The sequence below is a fragment of the Acomys russatus genome, chromosome 3, assembly GCF_903995435.1.
Source record: "Acomys russatus chromosome 3, mAcoRus1.1, whole genome shotgun sequence".
In the NCBI taxonomy this organism is placed as follows: Eukaryota; Metazoa; Chordata; class Mammalia; order Rodentia; family Muridae; genus Acomys; species Acomys russatus.
This window is the reverse complement of record NC_067139.1, coordinates 62,467,824-62,488,759: the sequence shown is the minus strand read 5'-3', so window position 1 is coordinate 62,488,759 and position 20,936 is coordinate 62,467,824. Positions and strand designations below refer to the sequence as shown.

Below are 20,936 nucleotides of genomic sequence, written 5' to 3'. Positions count from 1 at the left end.
ATGTCCGCCTGCACGCTGCCACACTTCCCCCCATGACAGTAACGAACTAAACCTCTGAAACTGTAAACCAGCCCCAATTAAATGCTTTTCCCTTTTAAGAGTTTCTGTGGCCATGGTGTCTCTTCACAGCACTAAAACCCTAACTAAGACACTGAGCATGCGGGGGTTTTGGGTGGCTTAATTGTGTGGCAGGTCTTGTTTTGTGTGCAATCCCAACTGTTTTGGTTCCATGGGCACAGGGATCCCGCCATGTTGGGCAAATGCTGTCTTGTTTCTTACGTCAGAATGGTTTGACCAGTCCGGCCAGAGAAGGGGCTGAATAATTTGCCTGCTCTGACTCTAGAAATTCATTGTCACCTGAAAGAGAATAAAAGGTCATAGGCAAGAATGTAAGAAAAAAATGTATTACTGAACTTTGTCTCAAGTCAGTGTGTCTCAGAAGAATTTGGTGGCATCTATGATTATCTATAAGCTTTTTTTTATAGTGTCATTCTTTATAACTTTTATTATATTTAAATAAATATTAACCTAGGTTTGTATCCTGAATCTTGTATTATTTTATCAAATAAGTTCTCCAAATTGAAAACAAAATAGTAAAACCCACACGGGCATTAACTGACACTGTGGCAAGCAGCCTTGCATAGGAAGCTGTCTGGTAGCCTTAAGACTCACAGCCAGCCTAACACCTGCAGAGATGAGCCATGTCTGACTTTCTGCCTTGGAATCTCCCACTGAGGTGGAGAGGCCCTTACCAGGGTCCACTGCTTCCAGTGAGAAGCACACTGGCATGTGGCCAGTCACAGTCGCTCAGCCGATTGTCCTCTGTTCACTTCTAGGTCTAATTCTTTTCTTGAAGACTGGTGGTGGGCACCATCTGCCTTCTAGAAAGCCAATAAAGTAACCCAAACATCCTAGCAACAGATGAGCTAGTAATCAACCTCCAAAGCATTCACACTCTTAGGCCTGGCATTTCTCTTTCCAGGAATCTATTAAAAGGAATGATGAGAAAAGCAGCAGGTACATGAAAGCAAAGGAGGCTCGGCAGCACTGCATGACGCAGTGATGATGAACTGATGCCCTGTTAACTACTGTGTTCTCCTCACTGTCAGGTGTTTAACCAGCAGGACGACACTGCACACACTCACTTCTGAGGGGTACAATTTATTTTTATTTTATTTTTATTTTATTTTATTTTCATTTAATTAATTTATTCAGATTACATCTCAATTGTTATCCCATCCCTTGTATTCACCCATTCCTCCCTCCCTCCTGCTTTTATCCTATTCCCCTCCCCTATGTCAGTGACCTAGGGGCACCTCCTCCCCCACTATATGATCATAGGCTATTAAGTCTCATCTTGGTAGCCTGTCTATCTTTTCTCTGAATGCCACCAGGCCCCCCCACCAAGGGGAAGTGGTCAAATATGGGGCACCAGAGTTTGTGTCAGAGTCAGTTCCCGCTCTCCACTCAAATGTGGAGAATGTCCTGTCCATAGGCTATGTCTGAGTAGGGGCTTGCTGTTATTGCATGTATTGTCCATGGTTGGTGGAGGGGTACAATTTAAAGGAGTCAGTTTCTCTCTCCCTCCCTCTCCCCCCTCTCTCTTTGTGTGTGTGTATGTCTGTGTGTATGCGTGTGTGTTTGCGTGTGTGTGCACTATTGTAGCAATCGGAAGAAAGTGTGCTTTTAAATGACCCAGTGGGAGATAATTGATGTGATTCCTGCACTGGAAGGCTGGCCTGCCCACTCTCTGTGCCCTTGTGTCTTTGGCACTCATTGGTCTTTACAATAAATGGCCACAGGGACTAAAATCAAAGCCGCTCTCTCTTCCTTTCTTTGAGGACCCAGAGCCTTTGCTCAGATGCACTGACCCAGCTACGTCCCATGTTCCCAAACACAGAACAGCTCCTTGCAGAACCCTTATGTCCTAGTGTGGGGGTGGCCACGGAGTCATTCCACTCCTACAAAAAATCAGGAGATGCATAGGTCAGGGTGGCCAAGCGGCAATGCTGGGGAGTCCCTTGGTTTTTGGTAAGAGTCACAGTGCAGAAGGAAAGCACAGCAGCTCATACACGTAAGCTCACACCCTGCTGAATGTCCTTGGTATCCTCATCTATAATATGGGAAACAGCCCTGAGCAGTTGGTGAACCATCTCCTCTTCTTCCATATCTGCATCTCAGTGATGGAGAGCCGGGTGGACGGTGTGAATGATAATAAGGAGATGGCTCGGTGTGAATGATAATAAGGAGATGGCTCACTCTGTCTGCTGTGGTTGCCGTCGCTCCACCATAGTTTGGATGGACTGATGGAATCCTAAAGTCAAACCTCCTGCTCTGCCCTTCCAAAGCCTCTTGGAACAAGGCTGGGGTTATGTGGAGATGCAAGCTACACGCTCTTTGCAGGTAATATGTTTTAAGTAGAAACGACAGATAAAGAAGCAGGGGGGAAAACATCATGTGCCTTCTGCACACATGGTTTAAATCTGTGCGTGTCCACCCAGCAGCCTGTGTAGAAGTGGCACAAGCCTGTGATCTTGGCCCTTGCATCCAAGCTCCAGCCAATAGGGAAAGGGGACAGGCTGGTGCCACCACCCTACAGCATGCCTCCACTCTGCAGCATGGTGAGGGCCCCTATCCCAACCTGTCTCTATTTGGGGACTTCACTGTGGGAATTAAGGTCACAAGAGAGCCTGCTTTAGGCCCAATTTCAGTAAGTGGGAAGGGTATGCCAGAGAAAAGGAGGAGCCAGAGCAATCAAGCTAGAGACTTCATTCTGTGGACCATGTAGACAGCTCCCAGGGGCAGGCCAAGAAGTTGTGTGTAGGGCACCTCAAAGGCAACTGGCGAAGAAGAAGGATCTTAAACTGGGTGCATGATTGGGTACTTGTGACACTGAAGCCAACACTCTGCCTCCAGCTCATATCCTCTAAACATTTCTTGCCTTGGACATGTTTGCCAGAGTTTTGTTTTGTTTTTATTTTTTAAATTTTAATTTAACATTTTAATTTTGGATTTTTTTAAAGTTAATTTTTAATTTTAAAAAATGAGGTGACTTCATGTCCTGGCCAGGTCCCCACCTTCCCTGCTCACTGCAGCCCCAGGCCTATGCCACATGCTTGGGGGCACACCACGAGAGGCCAGAAAGTCAACTAGAAGATGCTGGGAAAAGGTTTGCAAGGCTCTGATACTTATTACTTTCTGATTTTACTGATATTTATTACATTCATGAAAGGAGTTTAAATATGTGTGCGTGCAGCCTGCCAAGGCCATCACTAGCCATGAAACTGGGGAGTAGGGGGGTAGAGCAGATGTCTCTTGAGAGCGCATACAGACTTTAAGTCTTTTCATTTTTTAGGAAAGCTCAACATCTTCTCTCCCTCTGGCAAACCCAGAGGTCACAGATGAACAGCTAGTGCCCTGCAGCCCAGGGGTGAAAGTGGGGGTTAACTCACACAGCGTCCCAGTTGGCAAGGGCAGCTTTGGAAACAGCTAAAAAACGGTACAGTGCAACCGAGCACGGCTTGGCTCCGCCTCACATTGCCTGTTCATGGGCTTCCAAACCATCTACTTGGAAGGGCCTCATCACCTCTAATGAAGTGACTCCGTGTCCTAGCCAGGTCTCCACCTTGCCTGATCGCTGCAGCCCCAGGCCTAGACCGCATGCTTGGGGGCACACCATCCTGACCACGAGGAGCCAGTCAGCTGGAAGATGCTGGGAAATGGCTTGCAAAGGCTCTGATATTTATTACTTTCCCAATTTATCATGGCTCTGCCTTCCACCAAGGAAAAATGTGGTTTTGATTTTATTCTTGGTGAGTCGAAAAGCCCCTACAATGTATTGCCGGAGGCTGCCTGGAACCTGGAGGACTCTGTGGTAGAACCGAGGTGGAGGCCTAGGCTCAGAAAGAGCTGCTCTCCTGATGCTAAGGCCGCTTCTTTGGGCACTGGCTCTCTTCCATCATGCAGTCCTCTACCAGCCCTACCTGACATGCTGTCTCTGGCTAGCCAGAATATTTCTTGGGAGACAGGGCAGGATCCGCATGTAAAGCCTCTGAGCACCAGTCATGTGCCAGCATGTCCAGCCCAGAGCGTCTCCTCACCCTATTTATTCAAGGCTGGTGGGACTCTGGATGGGGAGAGACGAGAGAAAGAATAGCTAAGGCCCAGGACTGGTCAGATGAGGGCCACAGCCACGAGCAGCTGCTCCCCACAGGCGTCCAGTTTGCCCTGCCTTCTGTGTTTCTCCAGTTTCTTCTCTAAATTAGCCACTTTGCCATCCTGGTCACCAAAATACATCAGAGAAGCAACTGAAGGGACAAAGGATTCATTTTAGTTCCTGGGTTCAGAGATTGGGATTGGGATTGGGAAGGCATGGCAGCTGGATCACGGAGGCATCAGGAGAGTGTGAGAGAGCTCATTCATAGCACCATAGGCCAGGACCCTGCAAAAGGAGCAAGACCCAAGGGTGGATACAATGATCAAAGCCACTCCCCAGCAACCAGTTTCTTCCAGCCAAACACTCCTGATAAAGACTCCATGGCCTCCAAAAATAGTAGTCACCTGCTGCGTCTGAGAGAAAGCCTCTGAGAGACATCCCAAATTTAAGCCACATCTGTGACACACACCTACTTCTTACTAACTGTCCCTTTTCTATTCCCTTCCCCCACATTCACCTTTGCTCCATTCCTCTCTCTCCTCTTCTTTCTCTCCCTGTCCTGGTGTCTTAGGGTTTCTAATGCTGCAACAGGACGACACCATGACCATAAGCGTCTTGGGGAGGAAAGGGTTTGCTTTGACTATACTTTTCATATTCTCTTTCATCACCAAAGGGAGTCAGGGCAGGAATTCAAAGAGAGCAGGAGCTAAAGCAGAGGCAACGGAAGCATGCTACTTGCTGGCTTTCTCTTCATGGTCCCCAAGACCATGAGCCCACATATGGCACCACCCACAGTAAGTTAGACTCTCACACGTCAATCAAGAAAAGGCTTGCCCATAAGCCAATCCGGTTGGAACTTTTTTTTTCCAGTTGAGATTTCTTCTTTATAAATGACTCCAGTTTATATCAAGACAATGAACTAACAAGCACACATAGTTAGCTTCAGCTGTCAACTTGACACAAACTAGAGTTTGGGAAGCGGAGACCTCACCTCAGCTGAAGACTAGCCTCTGTCAGACTGGCCTGTGAGCGAGTATCTATAGGGTGTGTTATTGGTTGCTAATTGATGGGGCAGAGTGCAGACCACGGTGGGCACCACATGCCTGGACAGATGGGCCTGGGGTGCATAGAAAAGCTATCGAGTAAGCAAGAGGGAGCAAGGCAGTGAGCAGCCTTCCTTCATGACTTCTTCTTGAGCTCCTGAGTTCCTGCTTATGTTCGTGCCATGACTTCCCTCAGGGATGCATCATAACCTGGAAATATAAACCAAGGACCTGTAAGATGAGAGCAGGCTGACAGGCCTGGAGTCCACACAGCATAAGGGCCATCTGAGTGTTTAGACAGTGCTGGGGAGGGCTGGGCCTGGAGAGCAGTGTGTGGGAAGGGAGGAGCTTCTTACCAGTTCCCAGAAGGTCCTGGGTCAGGATGGGTGTTGGGGACACTGCAGAGGTCATAACCTGGGAGCCTTTCCTCTCCTGGGTTGCCCTTCTTTATGGTGTTACTCACAGCAGCAGAAAGAAGACTATGGCACTTCCCTTCTACGCTTCTTTTCAACTAGGCCTCCTACCTTGGCAGCAGCTTTGTCCAAGGCCTTTTGGAACCCTGTCTTTGCTTCTCTTCCCCTTTGCCTCACAGTGCCTCACTCTAGCCCCATGCTCAGCCCCATCCCGCCCCACCTCCAGGCTTCGTTCTGACAGCACTGGGCTGTGCTGTGCCTGCTCTCTCCTCTTGGAGCTGTCCCAGCCATATTCCCGTCTTAGGTAGTTAACGTCATTCTGTAGTGTAGTGTGTCTGTCTCAGGCAGCATCAGACGCCTATTTCTCCTTTTCCTTTCCTTTCCATCTGAGTGGAAGGAGCCTTCTCCACATCAGGGCTGTGGATAGCCAAGTCTACTCTGACCTTTCTACATGAGAGAAGGGGGCCATTTCCAAGGCTCCCTGCCACCTATAGTAACTGCTCCCAAAGCCACCTGCCCAACTCTGTGACTCAGTGCAAAGGCTCTGGCAATGGGGAAAGCCTTCCCTCCTTGGTTCATAAGCTCAGTCCTCCATTTTGAATACTAATGACACTGGGTGCTTGTCATCAAGTCTGTCTTGGACAAGAGGCCCAAATAGATGCTCACAGGTACATCACAGTCATGAAAAAGGCCCAAGGACTCAGAAAGGAGACCCGTGCCATTTCAGCAACTTGATTCCCCAAGGAGCTCAGAGAGGCCCAGGCAGGAAGCATTATGGTAGAATGGAGGACTGCAGGGCACAGCAGTTCCACAGGACTCTCGCAGACTCCCTGTGGCAGCATTCCCGTCTCTTGTGCTGTTAGAACCTCCACGTTTCATAACAAACTACAGATCTGGATTTTTTTTCCCCTATGAAAACGTCAAGACATAATCCAAAGTTTTTTTTGAGAAGCATTCTGTAAGACAAATAAAATACACCAACAGAACAAATATGGCCCGTAGAGCATGGTTGTGACCTCTATAGTATCCTCAACACCCATCCTGAGCCAGGACCTTCTGGGAGCTGGCAAGAGGCTCCTCCCTTCCCACACACTGCTCTTCAGTCCCTGCACAGTCCCAGGGCCCAGCGCTGTCTCAGCACTCAGATGACCCTCACTGTGTATAGACTCCAGGCCTGTCAGCTGCTTTCATCTTATAGATCCCTGGTCACTTGTCACTCTGCACAGCTGACTATAAACACGTTAGAGGACTCCTGTGAGACATCAGTGTCTGAGGCAGCCCCTGAAGAAGAACCACGCTGCTGTCAGAGTGTTTGCTTGGCTTCTTACCCCTGGTCCTCTGTCACTGAAGAGCCATGCTCTCTGATTTGTCTCAGGTAGCCAGGGGCATCATGCCACAGATGAACCCCCATGGCCTCCAGGAGCTCTCCCTGTGGGCTGGACCTTCAGATATGTCTGGGAAGGTAACCAGCTTTGCATCTCATCTTCTGTGTGAACTGGTCGGGAGCTTAAGTGCCATGGACCTCAGTTCTTCACCTGTAAAACAGAAAAAAAAAGGGGGGCGGGGAAGCTACCTCCAGAAGTAGATGAAATTACAGAAATCCTTCAACTGATGGCCCCGAAACCAAGAGAATAATAATAGCTGGCACCACTGACCCCTGTGTGGGTGGCTGGTAGACCCTTGCCTGGCACCGCTGACCCCTGTGTGGGTGGCTGATAGATGCTTGGCTGGCACCGCTGACCTCTGTGTGGGTGGCTGGTAGACCCTTGTCTGGTGCTGCTGACCCCTGTGTGGGTGGCTGGTAGACCCTTGCCTGGCACCACTGACCCCTGTGTGGGTGGGTGGCAGACACTTAGCCTTCTTGGCTACCTGTAGGGTCCTGTTCACCTCCGGCTTCCCTCCATGATACCATGTATACGTCACAGACAAATACAGACACAGGGACAGTAACTACTGAGCCCAGATATGAGTCTGTTACTAGTCTAGAAATTCTATGTCAGGGCTTGGGGCCACCTTGGCTGAGAGCCCTCTTACCCTTTCTAGCTACCTTGTCCTAGGATTGAATTCCTCCCCACCCCTAGTCCCTGCCCCATGCCCCAGAGTCTGCTGTAGGCCCTGGGGTGCAGCATGTGTGGACCCAGGGCCAACTAGTCACTGACACATACAAGGGGTCTACTCACCTCTGCCTCATTGGGGCTCTCTGCTCACCTTACTACTCAGGACAGTGAGCGACATTCCTGACAGAGGCGATGCAGTTGTTGTGGGCTCCTGCATCATCCTGGGGGTTGCAACAGATGTTCTGAGGTCTTTGTCACTTGCCTTTGAGGCCACCCTGAGTTTTTGTTCCTAGTCGTCCACCCCTCACCCCACCCCAACAAATCTACCGGCTTCTATGGGCCCGAGGCTGCACAGGCCAAGCTGGAATGCCTGTTCTGTTATAATGAATGCTGGCCCTGGCCTGGGATTGGAACCTCTTCTTTTTTTCTTGCTTTATTTTCACATCTAGCTCCAGATCCCTTCTTCCTGGGGACTGTGCATGACTTTCTCAGGGCCAAGCAGAGCTGAGAGGGTCCAAGTGTCCTGGCTGTTCCCTTACCCCACACTGTGTGACATCCTGTGGTATTATTAGCACAGGAGGTGATGAGGTGAAGAAGGTTTGTCAGCTAGAGCCCGGGCTAGATTACCCTCTAAGCCATGCCAGAGATGGGCCCACGCTCAAAAATGCACAAATGTGTGTTCCAGCTGTGGAAGGGGCATCCCGGCCCTCTCAGAGGCACACTGCCCTCTGCTGGTCTTTCTGGGAATACAGTACCAATGAGGCTCTGCAGCAAGGACCTGGATAGAGGAAGAGGATCTGATAGGGGCGTCCTTGCGTGCATCACTTCCTGGACCTTCCCTCCCTATTTCTCATGCCATAGTGATGAGTCTCTTGAAGATCTGCTCCCTGCAACGCTGGCATTTCTAACAGACCAGTCACATAGTTAGTCCATATATGCATAAGCACCTGCTGTGTCCGCTCAGGGCTCCAAACCACCTCAAGTGCAGAACCTCTCACTTCCATCTCCTGTGTTCCGTTTGTCAGTCCTCCTGTGTCACATCCAATGTTCCCTACTTTCTTTGCAACTAGTGTTTGCTCCTCTTTCTAGGAAGCGAGACCAGGGCCCCTAGCAAGCACTGGCCTCTGTTCTCTCTGGCACCCATCCACCCTGCCTACCACTTTGCACCTGGTTCTCTTGCCCAGATAGCTTGCACAGGCCAGACCCCAGGGATCTCTGCTCATGGAAAGACTCATGGTTCCTCAAAAATAAGACCTTGGCCACAAATTCTGGCTATCCTAGTGCTGACCTACCTGAACGTGAACCAGCTTTGGAAGGGTAGGCTAAGCCAAGATGACATCAAACAGCAGATTTCCCCATCATCAGGAACCACCAGAGGTAAAGAATGACACTTCCTCAACAAACCCACCCAAGACAAACCACTGCACCCCACCCCAATAACAGCGAACCCTAGACGTATCACACAGCATCAGCCTCACAGTCTCCCTTCCCCAGCACAGGTGCTTCTACCTGACACCCCCTCAAACCCTTCACACTCACCTGGTTCTTGCTCTCTTTCCTACTAAACAGGGATCCCCCTCAAGTGCCCCCTAAAGGACTCCCACATCACGAAGTGACCCCTCCCTCCCCACAATTTGCAGGGCCCAATCTTGTACAGGCTCTTGGGGGTTCTGTGTGGAAGAGAAGGATGCAGAGAGAATACATCCTTTGCCTGGTCTCCAGGGGGAGCCTTTCAAAACAGTGGCATTCACATGGCTAGCTTTGGTTCTCCTGAGGGCATTGACTGGCCACCAGAGCTATGCATCCTGTGGGGTAAGACTGGGAAGCCAGCAAACCATTGTTCACACTCCACAGCAAAGCCAGGCAAGCCCTTCCTCCATTGGAGGAGGCATCAGCCAGACAAGGGCCCGGGATACAGAGCCCTAATGGCTCATTTAAGTAGCTCCCCTCAAGCAGAAGTTTCCCACATGACCTTCTAGCCAGGGCCCCAGGCATTCCTGCCTCCACAGCAACAGCAGCCTCCTCTGCTTGGCATTCTGTCCAGCCAGGGCACGAGGGAGGCTCGGGGCAGGGAGGGGGGAGGGCAGCAGAGGAGGCCAGACTTCACTGGGTGAGACCTTTCCTGTGAGAACCGTTAGCCCTCAGGGTCTGGTGATGCCCCTTTGCAGTACCGGGAGAAGATCAGGAGCTAGCTACCTCAGGTGGGGGACCCCTTAGCTAGGTCCACATCACTGTACCTCTTCCAACAGGATGCATAACTCCAGGTAAATGACAGCAGCTTTGCTTCCTTGAGCTCTCCCTGCCCACTTAAGTTCGAAGGACTTACGTGCCCACAAAGAGAGAAAATTCACACACTAACCCAAATGCAGCTTTGGCCACTGAGTGAATTACTTTCAATGTAACTTCAGCAGCTCCCTCAGCCCGGGGTGGGGGCATTTGTCCAGACCTGAGCTTCCTAGATCTGGCTGTGTGAGCTCTGCTGAGCCGTGCACTACCTGTCCTGGACCCACATCTCCTACACAATGCAGGCTGATTGTCCAAGTTTCTTATCCATAGATTTAAGCAATCAGGAATGGAAAAGATTTGGAAGAGACAATTGTGTATTGAGTGAGAGCACGTTTTTGTCATTCTTCCATCAACCATAGCCTAACAGCCATTCACGCAGCATTTGCATTGCATTTAGTGAAAGAAGTCTCATCTAGAGATGATATGATTATACAGGAGGGGACACGGGCTCCAGCTAATATAACACCATATAAGGCACTCACCATCTGTAGCCTGCTCTCTGTGGGGAGGGCTGGACTCAAACCAGGCCTCCATGCACACAGAGACATAGATGGTTTGAACTGTGCTAGCTCTCCCCACAAAGAAGCCTGGGGGTACAGGCCCTGCTCCAGTCTGTCTTTTCATCTTATAGACCCCTTTCTACTTCACCCTGACCCTCCGTCCTGTCCCTGTAGCCTTCTACACTGTCCCCAAGTCACGATATAACCTTAGCTTCTGTCACATGCTGCTCATAGGTCCCAAGCCCCAAGGCTCTGGATGTCCTGCACTCGCAGACTATGTCTGCCAGGGTCTTTGGAGCCTTTTGTGCACATGACAGCTTCCAGGACCTTTGGGGCTAAGCGTAGGTCCATTTAGATCACACCTGTTCCTATACAAATGAAGCCAAACACCAGGCTCCTTCCTACTCCGTGGCTCTCAATTGTCTTTACTCCTGCTTGCATTCCTGTCTTCATCCCAGATCCCTACTAGACTCAGAGCTGAGAGTTGGAATCGAGTTTGCATTGACTTACAACTTAGCGCTTCGTTTTCTGCCAGCATGTGCTTTAGATGGCTGCCTGAAGCCAATCTGAGCCCTTCAAAACTAGATTCCTAGGTGGTCGGGGCTCAGAAGAAGGAGTCGGGAGGATGACATGAGGGTTGTTTCACAGTGGCCAATAGCCACGTCGGGATCCTGAGATCAACTGGGCAGGCTAAAACTCGGTCCTCTGCAAGTTGGAAATGTTCTTTGTCCATAGGCTCACATTTCAGTGTTTGGTCCTTAGCCGGTGGCACTGTGTTCAGAGGCTGGGGACACTTTGGGAAGATGAGCCTTTATTCACACCTGCCCTCAATCACTGTGATTCTTGCCTTGCACTCTGCTTCCTGGTACCCCATGTGGCTGTCACACCCCCCCCCCGACACACACACACACAAGTGTGGTGTGAGTGCAGCATGATGTCTTCTCCGTGCTGTGCTACAGAACTCTGAAGCTGGGATCCAAAAGAAATCTTTCCAATCTTAAGATCACAGTGTCTTAGCTACCGTGTTAGTGCAGTGGCAAAATGCCGTGATGAGGGCGACTTATGCAAGAGAGCATTTATGGGGTTCATGGGTCCAAGACCACTATGGCCACAAATTTGACAGTAGGCAGGCAGGCATGGTACTCAAGCAGTAGCTGACGGCTTGCGTCTCCCTCCAAACACAAGATAGAGAGAAAGCTAACTGGGAATGCTGTGGTCATGTGAAACCTCAAAGCCTTTCCCCAGGGATAGATCTTCTCTCACCCTCTCTCCCTTTGAATCCTTTGGGAAGAGTTCCACCAACTGGGGACCGGGTATTCACATATATGAGCCTATGTGAGCCAGTCTCATTCATAGCACTGTATGTGGTCACACTGATTTGAAAGTAACCAATACACCCACACACTTATAGACAGGTCAGACAACAAAAGGGAGAGAGGGTCACCAGTGAAAGACATAATGGGGATACCATGCCCTAGCCTTTGCCCCGCAGAAAACAAAGGAAATCTCATGCACTGGATACAAAAGTGTAATTAGCTACTTCAGTTTCCTCCTGAAATATGAAAGCTGTATATTTTAATAACATTATCTCAATTAGCAGTATGGAACAGCTTGTGTGGGCCATTTCCCTGCTATCAAACATTTGGCCCACACAGGGACAGTGTGCTTCAAAGTCACACAAGGAGGCACAGATTTTTTTTTTTCAGAATATGAAAGTTTATTACTGTGTTTGCATTGTCAAAATTTATGACCTTGGTCTTTCTCTCTTGCCTTTGTACAAGGCCAAAAGAGACACACTGGCTACTTTAACAACCTTAAGTCGGACTCCAGGAATATCATCTACAGCATGACCTTTTCAACCAAGTCCGGCACCCAGAACTTCATTGTTTCCTCAGTGAAGTTTAAGCAGCCATCACTGGGCACGAAAGCTGTGATCTTCTTTCCGTTCTTGATCAGCTGCGCCCTGACATACTTCTGGAGAGCAGAATCTGGCTGTTTGGCTTCAACCCCTACTTTTTCCAGCACAGTTCCCTTGGCATGCGAGGCACCTCCAAAAGGATTGACCTTCAGGCCTGTGCCCAAGTGGGCTTTCTTGTATTGCTTACCATGCTACTTCTGATCACATTAGCTACTGCGGAGCTTCCTGGCAGTACGGAGACCACGGCACTTGCCCATCTTGCTGGCATCACGGGCTCGAGGGAAAGAGAGAGGCACAGACTTTTAAACCAAGAAGAGTCAGTCCTTCTGGTTGGGTCACCCTAGCTGCATTGTTTTACACAGTGCACAGCCATCGCCACAGGATTGGAAGCTCTGGGAAGGATGGAAGGATGTGTCTCACCATCCCGTCCTCTTGGCCCTAAAAATATGAGGCCCTCCCTGCCCTTCCTCAGGGCAGAAGTGTCCTGTGAGAACCTGGCATGTGGTGTGTGTCCGGCAGCAGCTGGTAAGTGTTCACCCACTGAGGAGTGCTGAGGTTCCCCAGACTACTGGTAGACAGGATTTCTCTGTCAGAGGCCACAGCCCTGTTGCTCACGTGTGTCTGCCTCACTGAGGGAGGGAATTGTGTTGGGACAACTGGAAGCCTCTTTTCATTCCTCCGCCAAATGGGCCCAATGCCAGAACTATGATCCAGGGCATCCCTGCCAAGTTTCCAGGCTCCTGTCATGCTGCACTCCTACCCTGGGGGGTTGCGGGGGGAGGGAACGACGACCCTGCTCTGTCTCACTTCTTCTGAGACAAATCAAACTGAAGAGAGTTGGCTTGCACTGAGGATAAAGACTCTTCTTCGCACACACTTCTGGGGGTGCAGTAAGAATGAATTCTTGTGGATCTTTTCCATGAGATGCAGGAGATGCTGGTGGGGGCTCTGGAGAGATCTATCCCTAATTCTCAGAGTGGAACAAAGCACAGAGGAACACAATGCCAATCACACGAGGCTCCAAGACTGAAAAGAGATGTGCAGCTCGGGTCTCTAAAGGCCAGTACTGTGTGGCACACAGGAGATACTGCAGCCTGCACAGTGCCCCAAGAGCCACATAACAGAGCCGACCAGGCAGATCTTGACTGGGTGCTTCTCCTGAGTCCTGCCATCTTGAGTTGAGCTTACGGCTAGCGCCCCCAGCCACTGAACCTCCCCAAGTCACTGCGGCACCTGTTGCCCAAGGGCCAGGATGGACCACCATCAAGTCAGGCTTGGATGAGAGGCGGCTCCCACCTGAGGCATCTGTGTGGTGGGCTGGAGCCTGCTGCTCCTGGAGCAGGTTAGTGTCAGCTGCAGGGCGGGACCATGCACTAGGCAGCTATGGTGGGAAGGACCATGGAAGCTCTGAACCATAGTGGGGCACAAAGCAAAGATGGGAACCCGAAGCAGGCTGTCAAAGGTTCCCCATCTAGAGTGAATGTCCAAGGTATTATCCATCCTACCAGTGAGGGGAGGAACGACAAGACCCAGTCCACTGCAGAACAGTCCTAGGGGTACAGCACTTCAGAAGAACTCCTGTCACTGGAAGAATGGTCAAATGGGCAAGACATGGATCCTATTTCCTGTAATTCTGAAAAGGGTCTCCTTTACCTGCATCAGGTAAGCTGGAGGAACGCAGCTCTAGTTCTGTTATCTTCCTGTAGAGAGAGAATTACCCTCTCACCCCTCACTGAGGTCTCTCCTAACAGCCCTAATCCCCCAGGCCACACACTCTCCCCAAGTCCCTTTCCCACTCTACCATTCTCCTCACAGGGTCTTGCCCCACCCTCCAGACACACTGTGTTCTTCATCCAACCAAGCGGCACTGCGCCTGCTCTGACAACAGGCTGTTTCCCTGGTCCCCACCGCCACAATCCTCCTGTGGTAGTTCCCAGGTTCACTCAGCACCTCCCGGGAGAGCTGTGCCCTTTGATCCTCGCTTTATAGACAGAGAAATCACAGCCCAGAGGTGCCAAATAACCTGCTGAAAGCAACCAGCTGGCTAGTGGCAAAGCAAGGACTCCACCCAGCCCTGTGTGGTGCCAGAGTCTGTGCAATAAATCTCCCGGAGTCATAGCGCCTCTGATAGATTAATACGGGGCTCCGAAGTGCGGGCTCCATAAATTTCTTTCCAACGAATGAATTTAGACCACCTCCACTGAATTTTAACACCCCGCCCCATACACACACAGTACAGTGTGAAACTCTGTGGAACACTAGCACTCTATCCTCCTGGGGTAGGAAGTGCCTGGGAGCGAGTGAAGGCAGCCTGCTCCCTGCCCCATGTTAGTGTCTGCAGTGCAACCAGGAGAGTGTGTGGCCTCTGGGCAGCAGCCAGCAGAGCACTGAACAGTGAGCTGGGACTAGTTTCCCGACAATGTCCTTCCACACGCAGTGTCTCCCCTTCCCAGCACATCCTAGAACAAGAAGGCCTCCACAAAGACCCCACAAAAGGTATACCAGCTTGTCAGTGGAAACCGGAGGGTGTTGGAGGGAGCAAACACAGACAAAATGGGCTGAATCCCGTGCGCCGCACACATGGGAGTGACTTTGGGGAAATGAGCCACATTCTCTGAGCCGCAGATATCTGCCAGCCTGCAGTGGGAAGCCTTAGACTTTGTTTAGTGAAGAGAAGCTGCTTATTTATCAGTGATCTTTGTTTTGGGCTCCTAAACCAGTTTCCACTGGGAGGCAGGTATCAGTCCCACAATAAGAAGCCTACTTCAAAACTCACCCCGCTCTCTCTCTCTCCTCTCTCTCTCTCTCTCTCTCTCTCTCTCTCTCTCTCTCTCATCTCTCTCTCTCTCCTCTCCTCTCTCCTCTCTCTCGCCCTCCTCTCTCCTCTCTCTCTCCATCAACACTCTCTCTCTCACACACACACACACACACACACACCCCTCCAGGAGACCAGTTGTTGCTGCAGTTCCCTAGATCACCTGGTATTATGTTGCCTGCACATGGCAGGTGGCAAAGGTGTCCTTTTTCCAAAGCTCAGTGCCACCTTCCTTAGAAAAAGTCAAATTTAACAATTCTCTTGGCTCCTACCCTCATCTGAGCTCCTACTGTGAGGATGCTTTGCTTTTCTATGTAAATCCACCGCTGTGCTCTAGACATTGTTGAGAACTAACTCAATGATACATCACCTCAGCGGATGTCACCGGTGAGAATGATCCTCCCCACAGAGGACTCGGATCCAGATGGTGTTGTCTTCATGGGAAGGGAAATGCCCTCATACATCCTCTTAGCAGGAAGCTGGTGCTGGGATACTGAGTCTGTGTTCACTCCACTCAAGACCAAAGCATCTTGATCAAAAAGGTTTTCAGCAAATAACCTGCCACTGCTGTTTATCGCCACCAGAGTTTAACCAGCTAAGATAACTAGCCAGTTCCCCTAGTGCTGAGCTGAGAAAGGAAACACAACCCCTTCCCTGCTTCAAGGTCAGCGGTAAGCTCTTGATGTCCAGTCTATGTCCTGTGGGCACAAGAAATGCACATGAGGAAGGCATGGTACTCAGATTTTAAATTGTGCTTTTAATCTTTCTGCCCATGAGGGGTGGGGGAGGGAAGAAGAAGAAGAAGAAGAAGAAGAAGAAGAAGAAGAAGAAGAAGAAGAAGAAGAAGAAGAAGAAAAAGAAGAAGAAGAAGAAAAAGAAGAAGAAGAAGAGAACTCAATTAAAGCCACACCAGAGATAAGACATCTGTTGGGTGGGTTTATTTGTGAAACAGTGGTGTATTTGATATTTACTATGTCCCCATGGAAGAGACCACAGTAAAATATGCATAGGTTTGGTTCATAGGTAAGAAAGGAGTCATGGTTATGAATAGGTCAGCTTCTAGATGTTTCCACCAAATTAGAAAACACTTAAGACAGGCTGTGGGTTTTCCCTGCTTCTCTACCTTGTAATTTATAACTACACAGATTATCTTTACCCTTCAGAAATTTAAGATTTGAGAGTCTTCCTCCTTTAAGGATACTATAAACCTGATCTGAAGAATTCAGCCAGTGGGTTCTAATTCTTTCAGACTGGTAAAAGAGCAAATCTAACTAAAGACAACAGAGGTCATATTGTTCAGATTTTAGAAACTGAAAACTGCAACCCAGTTTTCCTACCTTAGACAAACCACATGAATTAAGCTTATAGTCAGATAGCCTAGCCACTGGCAGTCACTAATGTTTGTATCAGCATAAACAAAGGAAATAATACTTCATTTACAAACCCTCCCTCCAAGCTGGACAAGAATGCAGTGTTGAGGCCTCAGTTTGTCACTGAATCTTCTACCACTTTCTATGAAAGTCTGAGCCCCTGTACTTGCCAACTAGAGAGGATCCCTTCCATTGTTGCCTCTAAGAGCAAGGCTTGGCAGATAATGACCTGCTGCTTGTTTTTGTAAATAAAGTATTATTCAAACAGGAAAGAAAGAAAGAAAGAAAGAAAGAAAGAAAGAAAGACACATCAGAGGTAAGCTATACCATATAACAAAGATAACACACACATACACACACACACACACACACACACACACACACACACACACACACACACACACACCGCCACCCCCATGCAGCTGAAGGCAGGCAGAACCTTCTTACAGGGACCCTGTAGCCCTGTGGAAGCTACTTGCTGCCCTGGTGGCTTGCTTAGCAAAAGGGAACAGCATCTGCCTCATAAGGCTGTTTGCTCACATACTCCACATAGTCCCTTGACAGTCAATGCCCCCATCCCCAAGCCACATTGTCAGCCCAGGCATGTGAGTCTGATGGCACCACACTCTGATGACAGTGTGCCACCTCCAAGTTTGGGGAAACTCTCTCTTCCTTCCTCCTTCTCTCCCTATTCCCTCTCTCCTTTTCTCCTCCTTCCTTCCTCCACAGGTATATCCCACCAGCCCAGATGAGGCCTCCTCAGCAGATGCCAAGCGGGATGCTGTGCCAATAGTTCTGGTGTGGGTTTGGGGGAACCAGTGTTCCTCTCTGAGATCTTAGCTCCCTGTCAGCTGGATGACCTTTAGCAAAAGCACTTCAATCTGTAACTTGGGGATACTGATGTGTGCCTCAAAAGCCTATTGTGAGAAGCCTTAGCCATTGTGGGTAGACAAAAAAAAAAAAAAAAAAAAAAAGGCTACAGTGAAGCCCACTGAGCGCCCATCCCTGCAGGCAGGGCTTGGGGTGAAGTGGGTGTGGGGTGCTGGTAGAGGCTCCACATTCTCATCCACCAGCAGCCGTGGGTTGCTTCTGTTAATGTGGCAGCTTTCAAGCGTTATCGCCGGAGGCCAAGAGATGCAAAAGGAAACGTCTTTTCCAGAGACCTGTGCTCTGTCTATAATTAGCATGTTTCCAGGAGCCTGGGTCTGGGTGGGAGGAATTGCCCTACCACTGCTGGTTTGTTAGTATGTCGCATTTCTGGAGCCAGAGCATCCTTTGGCCCTTTCCCTCCTCAGGCAGCTGTACCCCTCATTAAAAGATTAGCAACAGTGGCCATGCAAGTCAGAGCTAAGGCTTTCTGCAGCCACCCCACCCCCAATGCCCTGTCTTATCAATGCTCCTGGGCAGTGTTTGTGCTAGAAAAGACAAAGCTGGGCTAGGGCGGAAATAATGGATCATTGGTGTCATGAGCTAATTAAAGACTCTGGGGTCAAGTACAAGGGGAGAGGACTTGGATTTTTCCCATCCTAGACCTCTCTGGTAGTACATGGCTGAGAAAGTGGTCGCTGCCAATAGCCCACAAGACTGTAATGCATGGGATGGTTATGGGACTTGTTTCACCACAGAGAGAGGCCGACTGGCTCACCGTGTCACAGGGTAGGGCTGCTGGGCAGGACATGAGGTGGGGAGCACATTTGGCAGCACCCATTTTCAGCAGCCTATGCTTTGAGAAGGGAAGAGAGGAAACCCATGGGCTGTGGGACTCTCAGACTGTAAAAGGAAGTTCCCAGAAAAAGGAGACACACCAGCACAAAGAGTCTGCTGGCTGCCTGACTGCTTAGAACTCCTGTGATTATGGTGAGTTAGAACATTGCAGATCAGGAGCCACACTCTCTTGGGTTAACTCTAGCTTTTTTTTTTTTTTTTAAACTACTTGTTCGTTTTAATAATATTTCCTTTATTTCAGTAAAGTTGTATAATACATTCATTTTTGATTCTTTGAACATTTCATGTGTGTGTGTGTGTGTGTGTGTGTGTGTGTGTGTGTGTGTGTGTGTATGAATGTATTTTGATCATGCCTGATTGATTGAATAAACAGAATGAGCTAAATTGGTGACCAAACTATAATAGATAAATGCAGGTTTATTAGAAGTGGCATGGGAGGGGGAAGGGAAGTGGGAGCATGCCCTGGGGATGGGGGAAGGGAAGGAGAGAGGCTATGGAGTTGGGGCAGGTAATGGGACCCTGGAACCAAAATGTCTGGTTTGTACAGTGAGTCTCTGGGAGAAGGGAAGCCCTGCCCCTAAGTAAAGGGCAGACCATGCCAGCCATGCCCTGCAGCAGAACCTAGCAATGCCTACCTCCCCCACTCCCCGTCCTCCAACCTCTCTTTAGAGTCTCCCATCATGTCTCCCTCCTTACTTCACACTTCTCTTTTATAACTATCTATTACTTATCTAATCTTTTCAACTACTAAGTCCAGTTAGTGCCACCCAACAAGCCTTCTGTCAATAAATCTTTATTAGAAATCAATGTTCATCTGTTTGTGTATCATCTATGGCTGATTCCAAAGCATCATTGCAGAGGTGAATGGTTGTGACAGAGATCCTAAAACATACAGCATTTAGTATCTGACTCACACAGGAAGTCTGTGTCTCCTGGGGGGCGGGGCTACAAAAACATTTAGTTGTTTTCCACAATGTGTTTGCACACTGATTTCCATATAAGGCAAACTACTAACACCTGGCAAAATCACAGCTACTCCCGGGCTCTTGGGACAGGAGGTGAGACTCAAGCCTGCTCTTCTCAGCGTGTTCCCACTCAAGTCCTCATGTCAGAAGCTCAGGCTAGATCATTGCCTTCCACCAGTTGCCAGGGCCATCAGGACTTTACCCATCCTAAGCCAGAAAGATGCATAGCAACAAGACCCCAACTTTCTCTTTCAAACTTTGGTTAAAATTAGAGGACAAAACACATTCATCCTGTTATCTGGCCCCAAAGCCCACAAAATCACTCACCCAGACACCTGGTATCTCCCTCTCTTAGGTCCAGGTGTTAGCACCAATGGACAGGCTGGGTGGGTAAGGCTCATCCTGATCACGATGTGGTTCCTCCAAGGAACTTGACGAGCAATGAAATCATGACATTTTCACTTATGGTCTTCACCATGGTCCACTTCTACACATGTGGTCATCTTTATACATGTGATCACTCACCCATTAACCTGACTACATTTTCAGTACTCCAAAATGGGTCATTTGATCAAGAGCTCCACCCCTGATGGCATCAGTGGAAGTGATCACTCATAGCCATAAAGTCACCCTTCCCATGATGCACAAAAGTCACATGTGCTGGACCAAAGACTCTCCTGAGAGCAGGGTGTGTGTGTGTGCCACTTTCTTAAGCATCAGATGGTGCTGCAGGTGGGCAGCCAAACTGTGTTGTGGCTTTAAGCACAAAGACACAGATCTAGTATTTGAAGCAAATGGCCAGGAGCCTGTGTCCATTTCCTGTAACATGGAGGAGACCCTGGGGATTCTGACCTTAGAGTCGTGGGGCACAACACACAAGAAGAATTCGGTGGTGTGGTTGGCACAGAACCTGTCCATGGTAGGCGCTCCCAAAATGGCAGGACTCATCAGCATCAAGGTCAACAGCTGCCACCTCAGCTCACAGTCACTGCCATCAGCATTAGCATCGTCATTAACCTCTCCCCTCCCTTCATTTTAAAGCCTCCTGTGCTGTCAGAGCCTGCTAGCCAGGGGCTCCTGGAAGCCTGGGACAAAGATTACAAACAGCAGTAAAGAATACAAATGGTTCTCTGAGCACCACAGAGGCTGTCGTGGGTGGAGTGGCCTCTCAGCACTAGCCGTCCTTGCTCCCGCTGGACGGTTCTGTCACTCTCTCTAGCTGGCTTGATGAAGACAGATGATGGCCCACGCCTGGGGGGATGCTGTACCGCAGCAGAGTGGAGCATTTAATCAGTGTGTAGCTCTCTGCCAGAGCAGAGTAATTGGAGGCAGGTGCTAAGCGCAATTTAAATAAAATGTTGAGTTAATAAGGACGGCTGACAAGGATGTTACAAGTCCCCTGTCCAAGTTTTCAACAGGAATTTGAAGGCAACTTGGAGGCCTGAGAAATGGTGACTTAATTTCCTACATTTTTTCTTAAAAAACAAGTACAACAAGCTGCAATGTTTTAAAAAGCTTATTTATTTTCACTTTGGGGATTTAAAAATGGTCGGAGAATCCGCCAACATATGTGACACTCACGATGGTGGTTACTGAACACTGTCGCCCTGCCAGTTTCCCCTGTCCCCTTTCAGGTCCCACTGATCTGCCTCCCAATCCATCTCCCCTGGTCTGGGTGCATCCCTCAC

At 49.4% G+C, this 20,936-nt stretch overlaps 1 pseudogene; it reads right to left on the bottom strand.

The window, feature by feature from the left end:
* Positions 1-12,153: 12,153 nt before the first annotated feature.
* On the bottom strand, positions 12,154-12,630 carry LOC127187043 (40S ribosomal protein S23-like; annotated as a pseudogene).
* Between the last annotated feature and the right edge of the window lie 8,306 nt (positions 12,631-20,936).